Raw genomic sequence first — 23,650 nt, 5'->3', positions numbered from 1 at the left:
AATTTAAGGAATCTTATAACTCCAACAACTAACCTGTGATCACTACTCAAGGAGACACTAGGAATGACCTTGATGTCCACTAGTCTTCTGTGTCGCTCTTTATCCACGAGTATATAGGAGGGATTCCTGTTGACCATCCCAACCATATCCTGTTACTTTGTGTCTCTTGAACCAGGTGTTTTCTATGACCAAGCTGTTCCGTAAACAGAAATCCAACAGCCTGTCACCATCATCATTCCTAGGTCCCAAACCATGCAGACCCATAACATATTCTAGTCCTTGTCTCTCCACTCCAACTTTCGTATTCAGGTCGCCCATGATAACGATATCTCCACCTGTGATGTTCTCTTTGAGCTTGTCCTCAAACTCCAGCTTCTCCATTTCTTTGCAACTGGTTTGTGGTGCATAACATTGTACTATCTTCAATGTTTTGCTGTCATTCATTTGCAGTTTAATTGACATGAGTCTGTTACTGATATTATTCACCTCCAGTAGCCTTTCCTTAATCCTGTGGTCTGTAATGATGGCTACACCCTTCCTCGCTATATCACCCCAGACCAATATAGGTAATAGCCTCCTCGTAACTCTCTACACCCATTTCCTTTCCATTTTGATTCACTCAATCCAAGTATGCTTATTTTTCTGTCCTTTAAGATGTCCACATACTCCTCAATTTTTCCTGACAATGTCATAATATTGAGTGTGACTAGTTTAATATATATGTCGTCATCAGCTGATCTTGTTGGTTGCAGATACCACATGTTTGGGCTAATTAGTTTTGAGGCTTCTTTTTCTATTGAAGGCAATAAATTTAAGCTGCCGATCTACCAAAGCTGTCGCAGACATGTAGATGTGGTAGCTCTTATTCAATGGTGAAGCTTCCTCGTGATGTCGCAGTTCTATCCATGTATATCCAAATCAACAACTTTAACTTTTGTCTTGATATTCCCTATCCCCTTCTTCCTAGATTTGAATAACCCTGCAACTGTTATCTATTGTAAAGATGTAAATTAACAATTTTATGCAATTTATGCTGATTTGCTAGTCACTGAACAAGCAGGTGGCACTGCTGTTGTTCTCTGTATGTATGTATATATACACACAGACACACACACACACACACACTCAGTAAGTCCCCAACATTCGTAAGAGATATGTTTCAGAACTTCTTATGTAACTCGGGAATGACTAATAAAATATTGCTACTATATCCCTGATATGCCCAAAATTACAAAAACCACAATATTCTCAGAAGAATGAAGAAAAGAAGTTATATATTTTTAATTAGTTCAATTAAAAATTTTATCTGGGGATAGCAGTGAAGTAGCTGGAGTGGCACATAAGAAAAGGAATTTTGCTAGTAGGGAAAAGGAGGTGATTGTCCCTCTGTATAAAGCAATGGTCAGGCCACGCCTTGAGTACTGTGTACAGGTCTGGAGGCCTCATTTTAGGAAGGATGTAGATTTGCTTGAGCGTGTACAGAGAAGGGCAACAAGATTGGTGAGGGGAATGAAGGGATTCATACCAATATGGATTCATACCTCTTACCAATAGAGGCTTAAGTTCTGCAAATTGCAGCGGCTGGAGACTAGGCACCTGCGCTGTGATCTGATTGAGGTGTATAAGGCCTTGAATGGGTTGAGCACACTGAATTTTGATGGGATCTTTCCACTTGTTCCGATTGCGAACCTAAGGGGGCATAAATTCAAATTAAGAAAGGACAGATGTAGAATAGATGTGCGGAAATTTTCCTTTAGCCAGCGGGTGGTTAATTGCTGGAACAAACTTCCATCTGTCGTTGTGGAAAGGGTGCAAGAATATTTGCTGATGCTATCGAGGCAGTGTTAGGTGGGTCGGAAAACTGCTAGCTTGGGGGGAGACAAAGACTAATAGATTAACAGTAGCCACTGGCAGAGGTGAAAGAGATTCTTGCACTGCTTCTATTGGAATGAGCAGAAGCCTGAAAAACAAGATGCAGGATATTTCAGAGACTGCTGGAAGTCATTGCAGTACAAGTAAACATATGGGTTGTGTTAGGGTAGCTAAGAATAGAAACAGGTGCATGTATACTTGCGTGTACACCAATGCTAGGAGTTTAGTAAATAAATTTGATGAATTTGAGGTATTGCTCAAAACATCAAAGGCAGATATTGTTGGGATATCAGAGACGTGGTGTCACACAGATATAAGGAATGCAGAACTGGAATTTGGGGAATACAACGTCTACAGACAGGATAGGAAGGGAGGAGGGGTTATGCTATTAGTTAAGAAACACATAAAATCCAAAGAAGTGAAACCAGTCGACATCGATGGACAGAGCAGTGTCGAGTCAGTTTGGTGTGAATAAGAATAGGTAAATCAAAATTGAGAGTAGGAGTGTGCTATAGGCCTAATGACTCTGATGAGTATAAGATACTGTACAGGGAAATAGAATGGGCCAGTAAATCAGAGAGTTTTATAATGGGAAATTTTAATTTCCCAGATATTGACTGGAATTTGTGGGTTGGTCACTCACACATGAGCAAGGCTTTTGTGGATTTATTGGATGATTGTTTTCTACACCAGCATGTTCGGGAGGCAACTAGAGGGAGTAATACTCTTGATCTGATTATCAGTAGTGATTCTTCATGCATTAAGAATCTGCAGATGAAGGAACCACTAGGTGGCAGTGATCACAGTGTGCTGAAGTGGGATTTACTCAAGGAGGTAACTACCATCAGGGGTAAAGGGAAGGGTTTTTGCTTTCGTAAAGGCGACTATGATGGTCTGAGACAGTATTTAAATTCTATACAGTGGGGCCAACTGATGATGTTACCAAGAGCAAATTCAAAATGGGAAGAATTCAAGGAACTAATCTTGGAAGCTACCAGGCTTTACATACCAACCAAGAAATATTGTTCAAGGTTCAGGCCTAAATGGTTGTCAGATGAACTAATGAGACATATGGCAGAGAAGAAAAATGCATGGGATATATACAAATTAATGGGTGACATGGAAGCCTATGATAGATATAAGTTGGTCTGTAACCAAGTCACAAAGGAGATTAGGCAGGCAAAGGCAGATTATGAGAAATCCTTGGCAAAGGATGCAAAGAAAAACAGAAAAGAGTTTTTTACCTATTTAAACTCAAGAAGGAAAGGGATGAATCAGATTGGTCCACTGGATGTTGATGGTTCAACAGTTGAGGATCCTGCTCAGGTGGCTAACAATCTAAATGAGTATTTTGCATCTACATTCACACATGAGGAGTTATTCAGGAAGGGGAATGTCATAGGTGAAGTAAACATTGGCAGTGAGCTAGATGATTTTCTAATAACTGAGAGGAAAGTGGAATAGAAATTGTTGAGGATAAACATAAAAAAGGCACCCGGGGTGGATGGGATCTATCCAGTTATATTAAAGGAGGCAGCAAAGGAAGTAAGCAAACCCTTAGCCATAATTATGAGAGCTTCTTTGGACTCAGGGGAGGTACCCATAGACTGGAGAAGTGCAATTGTAACCCCAATTCACAAAGGAGGATCAAAGGCTGACACAAGTGATTATAGACCTGTGAGTTTAACTTCTGTTCCGGGGAAAATTAATGGAGGCACTGGTTAAAGAAGCACTGCAGGATCATCTAGACAAGAATTCAGTTATAGCTCAGACACAGCATGGTTTTGTTAAGGGCAGGTCTTGTCTGACCAGTTTGATTGGATACTATGATGTAGTCACAAAAGAACTGGATGCAGGGAATAACTTTGATATTATATATTTGTATCTTAGAAAGGCTTTTGATACTGTTGCGCATGGAAGACTGCTGCACAAATTGGAGCAGTATGGCATTGGAGGCAAAATGCTGCTATGGATAAAGGGATGGTTGAGGGGGAGAAGACAGAGAGTGGTAATCAATGGACACTGCTCAACGTGGACTAATGTTATTAGTGGAGTTCCTCAGGGTTCAGTGTTGGGTCCATTGTTGTTTTCTGTATTTATAAATGATATTGATGATGGTATATCAAGCTTAATGTCTAAGTTTGCAGACGATACAAAGGTTGGCAGGGTTGTTAAGGACACTACTGATGCTATGCTGCTGCAACAGGATCTGGAAAGGTTGAGCAGATGAGCTGAGAGGTGGCAAATGAAGTTTAACATTGACAAATGCAAAGTACTACATATGGAAAACAGTAACCCCAGATCAACTTATCAACTCTGTGGTACTACTCTGACAGTGGTAGAGAATGAAAAGGACCTGGGGGTAATTGTGCAGGCAGATATGAAGTTCTCTGAGCAGTGCAGACGAGCTGCAAGAGTAGCTCACGGTGTCTTGTCAATGATATACAGGAATTTTTCTAGCAGGGATAGGGATGTGATTATTCCCTTGTATAAGGCATTGGTCAGGCCACACCTTGAGTACTGTATACAGGTCTGGAGGCCTCATTTCAAGAAGGATGTAGAGCTGCTAGAACGAGTGCAGAGAAGGGCAACAAGATAAGTGAATGGAACAAAGGGTTGCTCTTACGAAGAAAGGCTTAAGTTTTGCAAATTACAGAGTCTGGAGACTAGGCATCGGCGAGGTGATCTGATAGAAGTGTATAAGGCTTTGAATGGCTTGAGCATGCTCAATGCCTATGGGATTCTTCCTCTTGCTCAGAATAATCACCTGAGAGGGCATAAATTCAAATTGAGGAAGGAAGGATGTCGGATAGATGTGCAGAAATTTGCCTTTAGCCAGCGGGCAGTTGGTTTGTGGAATAGACTTCCATCACTTGTTGTTGAAGTTAATAGCCTAAACAAATTTAAGGCTCAGCTGGACAGGTATTTCGAACGAACGGAGGGGTGAAATGGGAGTAGTGGTTGTGTTTTTTTTTTTTTTTTGGCTGATGCTGAATAAGCTTGCTTTCTTGCATCATATGCCTCTACTAATGCTAATGCTAAGTTCAATAAATTTAAGGAGGAACTGGACAGGCATTTGGAGGGAATGGTGTGATTTTTTTTTTTTTTTTTGGCTGATGCTGCATAAGCTCATACACTTGTTTTCTTGCATCACATGCCACTACTGCTACTACATAAAAGCAAGAAAAAATGAATGTTATTGTACTGTAAAAACTGATATGTATTTTGTAGCCTTGGTTATTATAGTTGACTTCATTGGTGCTGATCCCTTCACCATTTCTTGCATTCTGTCTTTGACCCTTATTATAGGGTTCACTGTTGACACTGACAAATCTAAATTGTGTGCAATACCTGTTAATGTTTGACCATTTTCATACATCCTTACTATTTTAATTTTCTGCTCCAAATCGATCACTTTTCTTTTCTTGGTAGATTTACTAGTACTGCTGTCACTTATTCTTAGCCAGCACCATGATAACGGTCAAAGTGAGATTTTCTGTAAAGAACTTCACAAGGTTAAGTGGAAACACACTATTATAACCTCACACGAGATCAGTTGCTAACATTTTACTAAAGCACATTTCTGGAGGTCAATATCATAACACAGAGTAGTAATAAGATGATACTAAGGTTGGCAGAGTTGTTAATGGCAGTGTGCTACTGCAACAGGATCTAGAAAAGTTGGGCTGAGAAATGACAACTAAAGTTTAACATTGAAATATGCAAAGTACCGCATATGGGTATAAGTAACCCCAGAGAAACATACCAAATGTGTGGTATTACACTTATGGTTGTAGAAAATGAAAAAAGATTTTGGAGTAATTGCACAGTCAGATATGAAGTTTTCTGAGCAATGCAGACAGGCAGCCAGAGCAGGTCATGGGGTATTGTCAATGATATACATGAATTTTGCTAGTAGGGAAGAATCAACTTGTGCAATTGATTATCCCTTTATATAAGGCAGTGGTCAGGCCATGCCTTGATACTGCATACAGGTCTGGAGGCTTCATTTTAGGAAGGATGTAGATTTGCTTGAACAAGTACAGAGAAGGGCAACAAGATTGGTGAGGGGAATGAAGGGGTCCTCTTACCAAGAAAGGCTTAAGTTCTGCAAATTGCAACATCTGGAGACTAGGCAACTGCAAGGTGATCTGATTGAGGTGTATAAGGCCTTGAATGAATGGGTTGAGCAGGCCCAATTCTGATAGGATTCTTCCTCTTGCTTAGATTACAAACCTGAGAGGGCATAAATTCAAATTGAGGAAAGACAGTTGTAGAATAGATGCATGGAAATTTGCCTTTAATCAGTGGGTTAAAAATTAAAAAAAAAAAAAAAAAGTTGATTGCTGGAACAAACTTTCATCTGTTGTGTGAGTTGATAGCTTAAATAAATTCAAAGAGTAACTGATCAAAATTTTAGAGGGAATGAATGTGTGAAACAGTTTTTTTTTTTTTTTTTTTGCTCCATGCTACATAAGCTTGCTTTCTTGCATCGCATGCCTCTACTACGTATTACTGCTACTATTCTGTGTATCATAAAACAATAAAGACAATTTGCAGTTTCCAGTTTATTGGGATTTTCTGTGAAATTCATTATGAACAGGTAATAAGGTTGATTGTATTGCATTTGCAGTAATACCAATAGCTGGAATTCTGTTGATTTTTTTACGTTATTATGGTGAAATGTGTGCCCCCTTAACTGAAATCTTTAAGTCATAAAAAAAAAAAATTTTTTTTCAGAATCTTCTCTTCATTCCCATTTTTTAAGCTTGTTACTCCATTTCTCACTTGTGCAATTTGTGCTTGTTGTGTTCGTTGTTATTGATTGCTTTTTTTTCTGTTTTAAATTTTACAAAAAAAAAAAAAAACTGAGTGCAAAAAATATTTACACAACTCTGGCTTGCACAAGTTGGGGACTTGCTGTACACACAAATATAGGATGATGCTCACCTTTTAAAACTCAAGAAGTTGTTCATTTTCATCAGACAAAACAGTTTATGGAATTGGTTGGGTGTCATACTTTCAGGTTTATATTTCAGATTCTTAAAGAAGTAGGCTTTCAAGATTGTAATTTTCTTATAATAGACGAACTTCCATGAAGCATCATTTATGGAGAAACCAATTTACAGTAGAGTAATGACTTGTTTATGTAATTAAAGTCTCCTATGTACACTATAGCATCAATAAGAGCAGTGTCACATTGTGTCACCCTTGTCTGTAGGTTTTGGTTTCTGTTACTCTGCAGTGTAATGAAAATTCACAGTATAAACTTTTAAAAGATAGAAAGAGCAGAGAGAAGTAGGGTAGTTCTTAATGCATATTTTACTGTAATACAACACTACATAAAATGAAAATGGTGACTGTGAAAAAAAAAAAAAAAAAAAAAATGGTCATAGAGCTTGACCAAAAAAAAAATGACAGGGGAGGGATTGAAACTGATGTTATCAAAGCTAAAGCTGGAGTCCTGCAATGTCTTATGCTGCTTGGCCATCATACAAGGTTCAGCTATTAAATAATGAGACTGTTATGGTAAAATGAATATAATGAAATTTTTCATATCTTACAAATTATCCCCTTAAGAACAATTGCTTTTGGCTTGCAGACTGTTCATCCATTTCTTTCGAGCAGAGAAACATTTCTGGAAGTCGTCTTATGTAAGCTCTTTTAAAACATCAGTTTTTTTTTTTTTTTTACCTGAATGTCTTCAATGGACTGAAAATGGGTTCCCTTAAGTACACTTTTCTGTTTAGAGAAGAGAAAGTCAAGGGGCTAGGTCTGGAAAGTAAGGTGCTGCATGTGCACACACGGATTTGTTTCCAGAAACTCACAAACAGAGAGTGCGTTGTGTGCTTTCATTGTCTTGGTGGAACATCCAACCATCCTTCCACAACTCAAATCTCTTCCTTCAAATTTTTTCATGCATCCTTGTCAGAATTTCAATGTAGTACATTTGCTTCCCAGTCTGATTTGGTGAGATGTATTCAGCCATAATAATTCCTTTAATATCGAAGAAAACAAGAAGCCTTGTTTTCATTTTCAATTTTAACATTCTTGTTTTTTTTTTCTGGGGGATTGTTTTGTCTTCCATTGCATTGACTGTTAGTTTCTGGGTCATACTAGAACAGCCAACATTCATCGTAAGTAATTACAGTAAATTCTGGATCTTCAGTTTTTTTCAAAACATCATCATGGACTTGGAGTCTTCTCATTCTTTGATCTTTGTTCAAAATTTTTGGCACGACCTTGGTATGCACTTTTCTCATGATTAAATTTTCTGTTAAAATTTGTCTGTTTCTTTGTCCATACTGAATTCTGATACAACCATTCTAATGCTTAAATGATAATTATAATCATATCCATACCTGGTCACATTTTCAACAGTTTACACGGATACTGGACAGCCTGGTATTTCATCTTCCACATTCCATCTTCCTTCTAAAAATCTTTTATGCCATTCAAACACGAGCTCTTGACATAATATCTTTCCCATAAACTTGATGTAACAACTCATAACTTTCGGTTGGTGTTTTCTTTAGTTTTGTTAAAAATATGAGGTTATAGTAATAGTATTCGTCATACTACACAAGGAAGCCACAAGCTTTTGGGTAAAATTTCAGTATCCAGCACCCCTGGGAAGGCCAACAAATGATCGGAATTGAATGATGTGATTGCTCCTCCCCTCCTGTCATGTGACCAGTTACACAAAAAAAACTCTCAACAAACAGGTCATGTGACACTCTTACAATTGTTATTTTGTAAAAGATAACATTTTTGCAGTCATTCACTCGATTACGGTTAAACAAAGAACAAACACGAGAAAGCAAAGAAATCACGGCTGCACAACGAATAAAATCGCTGCACCAGCACGAGGACAACCACAGCAAACAACGGCAAAGAAAAACTAACGAAGTTATTGCCAAACTGACAAGCATAATACCAACTAATCAAAAATGCAAATAACACAAACTATGCATTCCCAATAATCAGCCAATCACAGAATTCCAGAGAACGACAAAGAGCAAAAACATAACATGACCTTTTGTTCATCGAGCAACGTTTTTCTGTAACATACTTTCGATTCATTGCCAAAAACGAGGTAGTAAGAGTGGAAGGGAGGGATGAACTCAGGGACGTTTCTAGGGTATGTGGCACCCAGGTGCTAATTGAAATTTGGTGCTCCCCTTAAAAATTTTTTTCATATGTGTATATAAGTTTCAGGTTTTCAGATGCTCCTTGAACATTGGTGCCTGGGTGCAATTCACCCCTTGCACCCTCAGGATGGCCCACCCCTGGATGAACTAATAAATTAAAATGAAGTTATCAAAAAACCCACACTCCTTTTGCTTGAATCCATTCCGAATTAGTGGTGTAAACTAACCTAACCTAACCTAACCTAACCTGTTTTCACTAAAATGAAAATCTATTAAAAAACCCTCACTTCTTTTGCTTGATCCGTCCCGAATTAGTGGCGTCCCGAATTAACTAACCTATCCTTTTTTCCACTAAACAAAATTAAAAGTCGATTAAAAACATGACCCTTCCTATAACTGCTTTTTCTTTCTAATTGCAACTATTATTTTCAGTTCATGTCCTTCACGTGATTTTCTGTTCGTCACATAGCCTTTCCACGTGACTCGTTACTTATCATACGTAAGGGAGGAGCAATCACGTCCTTCCCTTCTACAGGACCAATCGCACCCTTCACTTCAATAGTTCATAGGCCATGTACAGTGGCTAGCAATCACGTCCTTCACTTCGACATAACCAATCACATCCCTCACTTCAACTGTTCATTGGCCATACCCAGGGGTACTGGATACCAAAGTCCAGGCAGCTTTTGCTGCACTGGCCAAAAAAAAAATTAAAAACAAGTAGATAAGAAAATATAAATTGTGCTTCTCTCCTCACATAGGGGTAACTATCCAGTTGACCATTGAATTTATTCAAACAGTTAGTCTCAACTATGTGCAAAGGCAGTTTGTTCCAGCAATCAATGACTCACTGTCTAAAAGAAGTTGATTTGTTGTTCAATACTTTTTTCTGTCATTTTTCCAGCAAACTGCAAAAACACAAGATAATAAAACCTATCTCACTGCAAAGCGAGCACATTGGAATGTGACTTGGCTGCCAACTAGAGAAAGGTTCAAGGTCAACTATTGTGCCTTTATTTCACAAATGGCACTTGATGTGTAGTGCCTCCATGTGTAGTCTTAGTATTTAATAGCCACATTGTGTGTGTGTGTGTGTGTGTGTGTGTGTGTGTGTGTGTGTGTGTGTGTGTGTGTGTGTGTGTGTGTGTGTGTGTGTGTGTGTGTGTGGAGAGAGAAGAGAGAGATTGGCTAGGCAGCATAAGGCATTGCAGAGCTTTAGCTTTACTTTGGATAGCATCAGCTCTTTTGTCAAATGATTTGCATAATTGATTATTTCAAGTATTGAAATAATCAATTATGACTGTGTGCGGCCGTTCCAGTGTATAAATGTAAAATTTATTTGTTAATTTGTAAAAACAGTTTCAGCAAGACCTAGTTAAATTATTTGGTTGGGATAAAATCTAGCCACTTAGGTATAAGCAGTTGACTAGACAAGTGAGTGGCAATGTCAGCGGGGAGTGAACAAGTAAGGTTAAAGTCACTGACACAGATTAGGATGTCAGATGATTTCGTGATGGAGATTAACAAGGTGCTGAGATCATCTTAATGACTTAAAAAAATTGGCACCAGAAGGTCAAAACAAAGAACTGGTGTGGCACTTAGAACCACTTAAGGTGGTGGCATCTGCCTGCTGTCCTCCATGGCCTACCCTGTCATCTCCCATCATCACTATCAGACTCCCCAACTTGAAACATTGACAGTTCACTCCACATTGGTGCTTTGCCTGTTCTCAATTCCTGATTCTTCATCACAAAAACATTGACAACCTAGTTTGTGTTGGTGACTTTAATCTTACTTATTCACTTCCCACCGACATCATTACTTGCTTGTCTAGTCAACTGCTATTTTCAACTGTACAAACTTTTCATCTACTAGGAATGCTGCCAGCCTTGACAGAGTTTTTTAGAAACAGGCAAGTTCCTGTTTTCACTGAAAATCTACAAATTTTCTTTGAAACAGTTTCTTGCCAACTCACAACCCCAGATCTCCTAAGCCTGTAGGCAAACCAATTTTTATCATCCTCTTACCAAGTTCCTGTTTACCTTTTTCTCCTGGTCAGTCTGCTCTCATCCACTGATAATGCCCGTGTTTAACTCTCTGCGTTGAGGTGCTGATTGAAATCTCCATTTCATTTGCAGACTTAAGTGGCTAATCTAATCCATTCCAAACTTCTCTGCAATAGGACTGGATGCTACCCTCGATTGCTGGCTCAAATTCGGTGGCCATTTTTTTTCTAGTTATGTTGACAAGTCTCTAACCAAACTGGCTTATGTTCTCCAGAGTGGAAATGCCACAGAATAACTCCCATCCCCAATCATGCAAAACCACAAGAGTCAAAAAACTTAAGGTCTATCTTTTGTTCCCCTTTACAAAATTCTATTGCATCTTCCTTGACCATTGTCTTTTTGAGGCAAATTTTTGCTTATAGGCTAACATCAATTCACTGTAACATCTCAGTGCATTCATCTGAAACTTGCCTTCTTGATTTCATTTCCACAGTGTATGAAAAATGGCAGAAAAAGGAAAATCTTTACCATATCTTCCTTGACTGTTGCCTTTGATTCAGTTGCTGTCAGTCCTCTGATATCTCTTTTCCAGAAATATTACTACATCTCAGTTTCTGAGATGTGGTAATGTACTTCTTTTGCACTTATTAATATTTTCAATCTCCTCTTTCCTGTAAGTTAGAATTATTAGCAGATGTTGCACTTACTATTTGTCTGCAAGTTTCTAGACAACAGTACTTGTGCATTTTGTTTGAACTTGACCTCAGAATCCCTGCTGAGTGTACTTTAATAGTTACTTTATGATTGCATTCCCGTCTTCATTAACAAATCTACTCTTACCAACTTCATCTCTTATGCCAATGCCTTTTGACCTTTTTCTGGCTTTATCATCCCCCCATTCTTGTTAATGACTTCCTGGATTATTTTAAATTTTTTGGTTTGCATGACGAACCCCTCAAATACCCAATACTTACTGTTTGCTCCTTTTACAATCCCCTCTTTCCTACAAGTTAGAATGTGATCTAAAGAAATTCCTCCATCAAAGTAAATTAAATTTTAGGCATACACCTGGATTCTAAACTTCTCTTCTTAGCACATTGCACAAAGCTTCACTTGACCATTCCCTTGGTTTATGAAGTGTGACCTCACTCTCATTCATAATGCAAACACCATACAGAAATACTTAAGTTATCTATGTTCTACCTCACATTGTCTGTGCCTCACTAATCTGGTCCTTTATCTTGAAATCCACCCATTAGCCTGTCATATCAACTGAATATTTTCTCATCAGGTGGTTAAGTGCCAAGCATGGATATCCTGTTGTATAATCTCAAAATCAACTGTACCGACAAATTGAAATCGTTACTGTTCACTGGCAGTACAAAGCTTTGCAGTGTTTTGTGTCCCTGATCACTGCCCAAAGTGACTTCCTCAACATGTGGGACTTTCAGTGGCTAATTCCACCCAGGACTACCTTTGCCACTCCATTCTCTGTCCAGGACTAGCAAACTTGGACTTCAAGGGCTCATGGACTACAGTGCCCAAGAAGATAGCCCTTTGGGGAGCTCCACTCCCTGGACAGAGCTTGAGCAGAATGCCTGATATAATAACACTACTAAGGTAAAGTGAAAACTGAAAAAAATAGAATAAAATATAAGAAGTGGGTTAATTGCTCTTCTTGCATCCTTCCTCTCCAGTATGTTTTCTCCCATCTCACTGGGTTAGCTGGGGGTGGGATGGATTTTTGTTTACCTGGCAGTATCATCCTGTCTCCTGGCAAGGATAGTGTAAAAATGTTTATTTCTGGTGACTCACTGGTTTGGGATTTGTAGTTTATTCTTTTTGTACCTTCTTAACTAAAACAACCAAAGAAGCCAACTAATAATTTGGCTTCTTTGGTTGTTTTAATAAAGATAAACATAAGAAAGGCACCTGGAGTGGATGGAATCTATCGAGTTATATTAAAGGAGGCGGCAGAGGAAGTAAGCAAACCCTTAGCCATAATTATGAGAGCTTCCCTGGACTCAGGGGAGGTACCCATGGACTGGAGATGTGCAAATGTGACCCCCAATCTACAAAGGAGGATCAAAGGGAGATACAGGTAATTACAGACCTGTTAGTTTAAACTTCTGTTCCAAGGAAATTAATGGAGGCACTGGTTAAAGAAGCATTGCAGGATCATCTAGACAAGACTTCAGTTATAGCTCGGACACAGCATGGGTTTGTTAAGGGGAAGCCTTGTCTGACTAATTTGATTGGATACTATGATGTAGTCACAAAGGAACTGGATGCAAGGAATAACTTTGATATCATATATTTGGATCTTAGAAAGTCCTTTGATACTGTTGCACATGGAAGACTGCTGCACAAATTGGAGCAGTGTGGCATTGGAGGCAAATTGCTGCTATGGATAAAGGGATGGTTGAGTGGGAGAAGACAGTGATAGTCAATGGACACTGCTCTTTGTGGACTAATGTTATTAGTGGAGTTGCTCAGGGTTCAGTGTTGGGTCCATTGTTGTTTTCTGTATTTATAAATGATATTGATGATGGTATATTGCAGACGATACGAAGGTTGGCAATGACACCAGTGACAGTACACTGCCGCAACAGGATCTGGAAAAGTTGAACAGATGAGTGGAGAGGTGGCAAATGACGTTTAACATTGACAGATGTAAAATACTACATATGGGAAGCAGTAATCCCAGAGAGATGTATCAACTCTGTGATACCACACTGACAGTGGCAGAGAATGAAAAGGACCTGGGGGTAATTGTGCAGGCAGATATGAAGTTTTCTGAGCAGTGGAGACGGTCTGCAAGAGTAGCTCATGGTATCTTGTCAATGATATACAGGAATTTTTCTAGCAGGGAAAAGGAGGTGATTATCCCCTTGTATAAGGCAATGGTCAGACCACACCTTGAATAGGGCGCCTCCGTAGCCAGGTGGGAAGGAGCAGCAGTGCGTAGCACACGCTTCTTGATTAGACCAGGGTTCGAGCCTGTCACCACCAAATACGGAGGATGCGGAAAGGTCAAGGGAATGACCACCGCGTATTCCCGGAGCAATATGGCCTCAGTTGCTAATGCTCCTAAAAACCAAAACAACAGCCCATCACCACCAAATACGGAGGATGTGGAAAGGTCAGGGAATGACCACCGCATATCCTGGAGCAATATGGCCTTAGTTGCTAATGCTCCTAACAAACAAACAACACCTTGAATACTGTATACAGGTCTGGAGGCCTCATTTTAAGAAGGATGTAGAGCTGTTGGAACGAGTACAGAGAAGGGCAACAAAATTAGTAAACAGAACAAAGGGTTGCTCTTACGAAGAAAGGCTTAAGTTTTGCAAATCACAGTGTTTGGAGACTAGACACCTACGAGGTGATCTGATTGAGGTGTATAAATCCTTGAATGATTTGAGCGTGCTCAATGCTGATGTGATTCTTCCTCTTGCTCAGAATAATCGCCTAAGAGGGCATAAATTTAAATTGTGGAAAGACAGTTGTAGGATAAATGTGCGGAAGTTTGCCTTTAGCCAGCAGGTGGTTGATTGCTGGAACAAACTTCCATCTGTTGTTGTAGAAGTTGATAGCTTAAATAGATTCAAGGCAGAACTTGACAAACATTTGGAGCAAGGGGCTGGGTGAAATAAGAGGTTTTTTTTTTCTTTTTTTGGCCGATGCTATATAAGCTTGCTTTCTTGCATCATGTGTCCTTGCCAATGCTAATGAACCATCGTCATACCAGCCAATTGCCCTTTTGCCTGTTCTAGGTAAGGTGTTAAAGAAATTGATAGTTGCCAGGTTAGTATATTATCATGGCAAAAACCTACAGATGGAAACTCAGTATGGCTTCTGTAAAGAAAAATGCACTGTTGATGCCATCAGACATGTTATGAATTCTGTGCTAACTACCAACTCAAAATATGTCCTTGGCCTCTTTGTGGACTTTAAAGGCGCCTTTGATACCATATGGTGGCAGAGTGTCCTGGCAAAGTTCCGGGAAGCCGGGGTTTCTGCCCCTTTATATAGGCTTATTTCTGATTACTTCAATGATAAGAATATGTCTTCAGGCTTTTGCTCAGTCTCTAGGCTAGTTACCAGGGGCTATTCTCAAGGATCTGTACTAGGTCCAATTTGTTGGAACACGATCCTTGATGGGTTGCTTGCTGTTAGACATGAGAAAGTCCTAAAAATTGCTTATGCAGATGACATAATCATCAAGATTAGTATTAGCAATGGCCATATGGTGCAAGGAAGCCTATGGCTTATGCTGCACCAGCCAAAAAAATAAAAATAAGGAGGAGAAAATAAAAATAAAATAATATTAAGAATATTATTTTTTAAAAAATAATAGTAATTAATAAGAGAAAAGGAAATGGACAACCTATGTGTTTCCCTCCTCCCATAGGTAATTATCTAGCTGACCTTTCTGACCTTCGATTTCTCCAACTGTCAGCCTCTATCACCTATGTAGGTAACTTATTCCAGTAATTTATAACTCGTGGCTAAAATAAAACTACCTACAATGCAGTCTAAACATCTACCCCTGTAACTTGAAATTATGGCCCCTTGTTCTAGAATCATTTATAACCATGAAAATTTTGCCCTCATTCATTTTGCTTATGCTTCTCAGAGCCTTGAACACCTCAATCAAGTCTCCTCTAAGGTGCCTAGTTTCCAAGCTCTGTAACCCACATTTGCCGATCTCACCAGGCTAGTTACCCATCTTTGGACCCTTTCAAGACACAATGTCTTTCTTTAATTGCGATCTCCATACTTGAATACAGTATTCCAAGTGTGGTCTCAATAATGTCATTATGTAATTCCTCAGATAAAGATGAAATCAGGAGCTTATTACTGCAAATTGAAGAACGCAACCAACTGGTCACTTTTTGCTGGATTCCAGCCCATTCCGGTATTTTAGGCAATGAACTGGCCGATAAAGCTGCAAAAAATCCAACTACCTTAGATTTAAACAATATCCCTGTTCCAGCATCAGATTATGCACTAACTGTTCATGCTGCTTGCCTATCACAATGGACAGCACTCTGGCACTCTCAGACTAATAATAAACTCTTTCAGTTTAAACAAGACCCGAAAATTTGGCGCACCAGTGTCCGTACATCGAGACGAGAAGTAGTCCTTTCAAGGGCAAGAATAGGACATGCCCTTCTGACCCACCTTCATTTACTCACAGGAGATGATCCACCACAATGTACACATTGTTCTAACAATTTGACTGTAAAACATATTCTTATTGGCTGCCCCTATTATAAACAAGGCAGAACTTCATCCTTGATCTCACTGGTTAATCTTCATAAACCAATAACTCTTGAAAATCTCATTGGTGATAAGGCAAATATTTCTGAATTTTTTTACTTTCTCAGGCAAACTGGGCTTTTTAATTATTTTTGATTTCGGATTTTCTTCTGATTTATGGAAAACTCATGTTTTAATATAATAAGTGAATAGGCACATTATAGCCTTAGCAGCTTATGTGCCATTAAGCCACCATAACAACAACAACCAAGTGTGGTCTAACAATAGCCTTATATAATGGGATTATGATTTCCTTATCTTTACTAGGAATTGTTCAATAAATCATCGATAGGACACCATAGGCCTTGCAACCAGTCTACAATGCTCGGAGAACTTCATGTCTAACTGTATCGTAATACCCAAGTCCCTTTCCTCCATTACTGACTTTAGTTCAACTCCTCCAAGTGTATAAGTTATTTTGGGGTTACTGTTCCCCACGTGCAATACCGTACACTTTGCTGGACTGTCAGAAAAATGGTAGCTATGCCATTTTTCTGACCATCCCTGAATTTTATCTAGGTCATTCTGAAGAAGCTCTGCTTGGTGGCAATCATTAACTACTCTACCAATCTTTACATCATCTGCAAATTTAGACATCATGCCCTCTATCCCTTCATCGGTGTCACTCATGAAAATCAAAAACAGTGGTCCTAATACCGATCCTTGGGGAACCACATTTACATCAATCCAATCTGAGGAATAACCATAATGCCCTGAAGCTATCCAGCTAAAGAATTTTTCCTGTGATTCGAACTTGTTCCAGCTTATAAAGTAACCGCTCGTGTAAGACTGAGTTAGAATCTTTGCTGAAATCTAAATAAACAATGTCGAAATTATTCCTTAAATCCAGCTCATGAGTGACCCTGTCAAAATGGCTAACCAAATCAATTAAACATGATTTTCCTTTAACAAAACCATGCTGTGAGTATCCTTCAGAATTCCATTTCTATCTAAGTGATCATTGCATCCGTGGTTTTTTCCCTACTATTGAAGGCTAATAATTTCTAACCGGCTGGTAATTTCCCACTTCAATCTTAGAACTGCCCTTATGTATTGGAGATATGTTGGCAATTTCCAGTCCAACAGAATCACTCCTGAGTCCAGTGATGCTCTCATAATTAGCCTCAATGGTTCAATGCACTCACTTGCTGCCTCCTTTAAGATTATAGGGTATATGCCATCAACCCCAGGAGCCTTATTGGCCTGTAGGCTTGAAAGTTTTTTCATTAAATAAACATGTGAAATTTCAACATCATTAATTACATTTTTTTCAACTTCACTCCCATAATGTCTTATTGATGTATAGGGTTTTACTTCTGTAAATATTGATGCAAAGTAACTGTTGAGTTCATGTGCAACTTCAGCTGGGGCATCTGATACTATCCCACGTCCTTTACATAGCGGTCCGATCTGGTTAGTCCTTCTCTTTCCATTTATATATGAAAAATTCTTTATTCCCCCCACACCCTCTTTGCTCTCTTTGCCAGCGATTTCTCATAATCTGCCTTTGCCAGCCTAACCTTTTCTGTAGCACTATTACAGATCAATTTGTAGCTGTTATAGGCTTTGGTACTTTTTATTGCTCTTTAACTTTCTATGCCATCTTTTTCTGCTCAAGTAATCTGGCAACTTCATTATTCATCCAACTTGGAATCCTCCTTGTGGAGTATTTTTTTTTTTTTAATGGTATACGAGCATTCAAGGCTTCTGTGATTAATGTTTTAAAGGTATACCATAATTCAATTGTATTCGTTCTCTGTGAGATATCTACCCGTTAATAGAGGCCGAGTAGCATCTTAAGCCGTCATAATTTGCTTTCCTGAAATTATAACCCATTCCTTTGTCTTTAACTACTGCTACCACTCTCTTCACAGTCCACCGTAGAACTCAGTGATCACTTCCCGCTACTGGTTCCAATACTGTCAGCCCTATTATGTCATCTAGTCATGGGTAATGATGAGGTCTAGAGTATTCTTTACCCTAGTACTTTCCCAGATATGTTGATAAAAATAACAATCATCTAGTTCATTTAAAAATTTTGTCCCACATGTGGAGTTTCCTTTCAATTTGCTCCAGTCAATTAGAGGCAAATTAAAATCACCCATAATAAGATATTCATGCTTACTTGCCTTTCCATTTGCATGTAGAGCAGTGGTTTTCAACCAGGGTGCTGTGGCACCTTAAGGTGCCAAAACAATATTCTAGGAGTGCCATGTAATTTGGGTTTAAGTAACTTTGACTTATTTTTTTTTTCAATTTATATATATTCATTTCATTATAAAAAGGTGTACGGTATCTTTTTAATTTTGTGGCGATCTGTAATTGATGTTTATTTAGTACCTCTATATAAAGAATAAAATTATACAGTATATATATATATATAATTTGTATTATGAATTGTAATTTTGTTTATAGCTATATTATTGTAATAACTATCATATAAAATATTTTTAATATTTTTTCATATATATATATATATATATATGTGTGTGTGTGTGGAGAGAGAGAGACGGATCTAACAGGAAGAAAATTGAGTAGGGGTGTCACAAAATAAAATAAATTACTTAGGGGTGCCATTATTAAAAAAGGTTGAAAACCACTGATGTAGGGGCTCTCATCATAATCTTTACAATTACCTGTCCTGTAGTTTACTCCCACTTTCATTATACCTTTGCTTCCAACTGGGTATCCTGGGTATAACCCCCATACGCAAGTACACTGTGAGTGACCAAGCAGGTGTGAACCAACATAAGCAGGGGCCGAGGTGTGGCACCCACACCACACTGAGGAATGCCGCCCCTCTGTGCTACCAGGCAATACTAGGTGGTAGATGACTCTCATCAACCGGTGCAATACCGCTGCTTTGCTTATTGGTGGCTTGAAGTGGTGGAACCCATGTTTAGTCTCCAGACTAAACATGGGTTCCACCGGAATTTAGTCTCCAGACTAAGTTCCAGTCACCTCTTCCCCATCTCTTCCATCATGCAATATGACTGATGACTTTTGAGGTTATGATGGACATTATGGCGAGATCCAACCTTCCTTACATTTTGAGGGTACAGCTCTAAAACAGTATTCTCAGGCCGGCCGTTAGTTAGTACACCGGACCAAACCTATTGGTAACTCTCTAGGAGGCTTCCAGATCAGCTAGTGTGTAATCTTGTTGCCTCTGCTCTGCCAGATAGTGACTGAAGGGAAGTCAGAGTACTTAGTGTGTATGTGTAGGGCATTGTCAAGGCCACGTTTTGTTAAGGATCTGGGTATATTCTTACCATGTGTGTATGCCATATCCAAAAATTTCATTACTTCATACACCATGTTCCCACCTCCCACACCTTTTCTTACTTTTGAATACACCATTAATTGTCAAACTAATAGAGTAAACTTATCTGCAAAAAGATCTAATCCTCCCAAACACTTCCTAGTTCATTTCACAAATATACATGGTCTTAGTTCTAATCTCAGTGATGTCCATTTAAATACCACTGCTCTGTCTTTTCTGACAGAGCAGTGGTATTTAAAATTAAATTTGTTTCTTAAATATTTCAATGCAGCATTATAAAATGCTTTGAAATAATTTATTACTATGCTTTTAACTACAGGATCTAATTTCTGAGAAATGCTGATGAACTTGATACCCAAAAAATACTTGATCAAGATGATTCTTCAGTGAATTATTTAGATCATTATATAAAAAATAACGCTGGCACATGTTTTGATTCTTTTCAATCTGTTTTATTGCTTTGCAAATTAATTCGATCACATACATTTTGAAAAGAAAATATAATTCTATAATTATAAAGACCTCTGTTGAATTTTCATTAATTTGAAGGATTTTAAAAAGCTGTTTGGAACAGTCTTTTGGTTTGCTTACAAAATAAAGGCTCAAAGCCTTCCATGAAAGCAAAATTCGTTCTATACATGGTTGTAAAGAAAGCCATCTAATTGGTACTTGCCTTAATGTCCTTAAACTCTGTTTCGGCAAACTCGTGAAATTCTTTAAGGTTATCCCTTCTTTTAGTTGAAACAGAAAAATGACCTTATATTTTCGAGACAATATTTTCTATATCAATATCAAAATTATCGAAAGCATATTTAGCTAAATTATGAATAATGTGAGCATGGCAGTTTGCTTTAATTACTTCTTCATCTAATTTCTTAATATTTTGGAATAAGGATTTATTACTCCCAAAATTACAATTTGCATTGTCTACATTGAAAATAGATACCCTTAACCAATCCAATCCTAAATTACTCATTGAATTTTTTAGACACTCAAACATTCTATCTGCACTTCCATCAGCATTTTCAAAAAAAATCAACTAAATAGTTTGTAGGACCATGTTCTTTTTTGAAGTACTGAATTGACTGAAAGGAAACGTTTTCATGTTCTTTCTATTAGAAGCATCAATCTGTAAACAAAAAAATAATGGTGAGTCATGAGGTTTTTAATCATCCAATTCAGTGCTTTTTTACCTAAAAAAAACAAACAATGGCAGCAAATTTAGTTCTTCCACATGGTATTTTTGGTGCAATAGAGCCATCAAGGCGGCTGATTATGGAAGCTCAGCCATAGCCGAACATGCTTGTGAAACGGGGCATGATATTTCAGCCAAAGGTGTGTTGGTTGTCGACAAAGCTAGTGGTTTCTGGAACCATAAGTGGCTAGAGAGCTTATGGATATGTTCGTCCAGACACTATAGTATTAATAGGGATAAGGGCTGCCGCATTCATCCATTTTTTGAGTCCCTCATTTTAGGGAGGGACGAGGGATTTAGAATGATGTATACCCAAGCCGTTTCCAGTTCCAGTGTATCGGAAGTTATTAGTGCTCATGTGTCATAGTGGGCGTTGCGGACCTGCTGTGATATATGTAGGTATATACAGGGTTGTTAAAATTAAAGTATTCCTATGTAGAGGGGTCTGGAGCGAGTTCTAAGGCTCGTAATGGAGCAAAACTTTGGACAACATGTACAATTAAGAATGTGTTCGCCATTTATTGGGAAAAAAATTAGTTACAAAATTTGTCACTGTATGGTGCGTTACGATTATACAAATAACTTACATTATTTTCATAATCATAATACAAATAACATAATCGTATGCAAATAACGTAAGTTATTGCCACAGCGCCACTACTCAGCTCTACTGTACTGTATAAAAGCAACACAGTCTCTTCAAAATCATACGGTAGATGTTTGCCTGCACTACAGCAGTAAAATGTCAACAATGTTGCAGGCAAAGGCGCCATTAGTGAAGCTGTACTGTCAGAACAGCAACAATGCAGCTGCGGCTATCGGAGAATTCTGGCATCAGAAGCGCATAAGGCGTGGATTTCTGGCGCGAATGACAGTGGATATCATTTGACCATGTAACATCTTTGGGAGTGATGAAGCCCACTTCTGCTTAAATGGACAAGTGAATATGCACAACTGTCACATTTGGGCAACAGAAAACCCTCACATTATCCAAGAGGTCCCGTTGCATTCTCCAACAGTGACAGTGTGGTGTGGATTTATGGCCACATTCAGATTGGGCCATATTTTTTTGAACAACTAACACCGACTGGACCCTGCACCCGTTCTGTTACTGGACAGCGATATTATGAAATGTTGACAAATTTTGCAATACGAGAGCTGCAATAACGTGGGTGCTTTCAGGATACCATAGTTGTGCAAGATGGTGCGCCACCCCCACATCCACTGTTGTGTCCAAAGATTGCTAAGGCAATACTTTACAGACGAATGGGTTGTCAGCCATTGTTTCCAGACACCTTGGCCACCCTGATCACCGGACCTCACCCCATGTGACTTCTGGTTGTGGGGTTTATTGAAGAATCAGGTGTATCGGGAAGGATGTCAAACTCTGGCAGATCTGAAGGACAGCATTAGATATCACGTGCTAGCTATTCCAGTTGACACGTTGTGTTCTGCGGTAGAAAATGCTGTTCTTTGAATGAAAACTGTTGTTGACGAAAATGGAGGACACATTGAACAATTGTAGTGCTGTTCAAGTGATTTGTATTGCCACAGCACCATATAGTGACAAATTTTGTAACTAATTTTTTTAGCACATTCTTTATTGTACCTATAGCCCTCTACACAGGGATACTTTAATTTTAACAGCCCTATATATATATATATATATATATTGTGGATAACCCATAACTAGGGTGTGGATACGTCCCAGTTTATGTGAAACTGTTCTGGTGTTCAGAAATTTTTTTTTCAGGATGCTTAAATGTCCCAGTTTCTTATCACAAACAATTTTGCACAAATTTATTTGTGCACAATAAAAAATTAGTAGCAGAGTTCGCAGCATTGTCTTCAGTCACGTCATCAGTTACAGCCTGTACATCGCCTGTTCACCGCCGGTTTGCGGGCACTTCACTGTAAACTTTATAATGGTCAAAAAACTTAATCTATATAATCGAGGAGGTGGTGTCTAGCATTGATTGGCAGGCCTTCATTTCTCGTGTATGCACGTGCAATGTTACGTATTCAGTTTCATTTCACGCGACTTTTAGTTTAAGTTCAGTGATATGGATGTTTGGACGTGTGTTTTCTTCCTTTATTTTCAGTGTACGTGGCGCAATCAGTTTATAGATAAAGATTGGTGAGTTTTTGTGTAAGTTTTTTAAATTAGTTTAAGCTGCATAATAAAAAAAAATGCCTAAACATAAATGTGTTTTCAAAGAGGACTTCCAGAAAGAATGGAGTTTTTTATAAAAAAAAAAAGGAAGACACGAAAATGAGGCTGAATGCAGAATGTGCTCATGTTTTATTAACATAAGTCACTGTGGTAGATGTGATATCAAAGATCACGTTAATTCGAAAAAACACACAATGAAATTTCAAGCAACTGCACCATCATCTAAATTGGAACACTTCTTTGTCAAAGAAAATTCAAATGAACAAGGTTGCCATCGCTGAACTTATGATGGCGTATCATTTAATTAAACATCAGTCGAAAGTGCTGATTGCTCCTCAAGCCTTTTCGGTCAACTTTTTGATGACTCAAAAATTGCACAAAATTTTTCTAGTGTACGAATGAAAACAGTTGCACTAATAAAGAATATACTGGCTCCTTATTCACTTAACGAAGTTTTAAAAGATGTCAGTAGTACTGAATTCTTTGGAATTTCTGCCGATGCAAGCAACCATAAATCGGAGAAAGTATTTTCATTGTTATTGCATTATTTCAACGAGAAAAATGGTATGCGAGTTAAGCTTCTTAAAATGAATTGTTTATCCGATGAGATATCAGAAACTATTGCTAACTACATCCTTACTTCTC

General features: G+C 38.4%; 1 protein-coding gene across 1 annotated transcript in view; it reads left to right on the top strand.

Annotated features, from left to right (window-relative positions):
- LOC150083267 (glycosylated lysosomal membrane protein A-like) overlaps positions 1 to 23,650 on the top strand; it is a 132,088-nt gene that overhangs the window by 8,507 nt on the left and 99,931 nt on the right. The gene's annotated exons all lie outside the window — the stretch shown is intronic.

This window comes from Mastigoproctus giganteus, chromosome 7, assembly GCF_048544385.1.
Source record: "Mastigoproctus giganteus isolate SK-2022 chromosome 7, ASM4854438v1, whole genome shotgun sequence".
Taxonomy (NCBI): Eukaryota; Metazoa; Arthropoda; class Arachnida; order Uropygi; family Thelyphonidae; genus Mastigoproctus; species Mastigoproctus giganteus.
The sequence above is the reverse complement of the archived record's forward strand: the minus strand, read 5'-3'. Positions and strand labels throughout refer to the sequence as shown.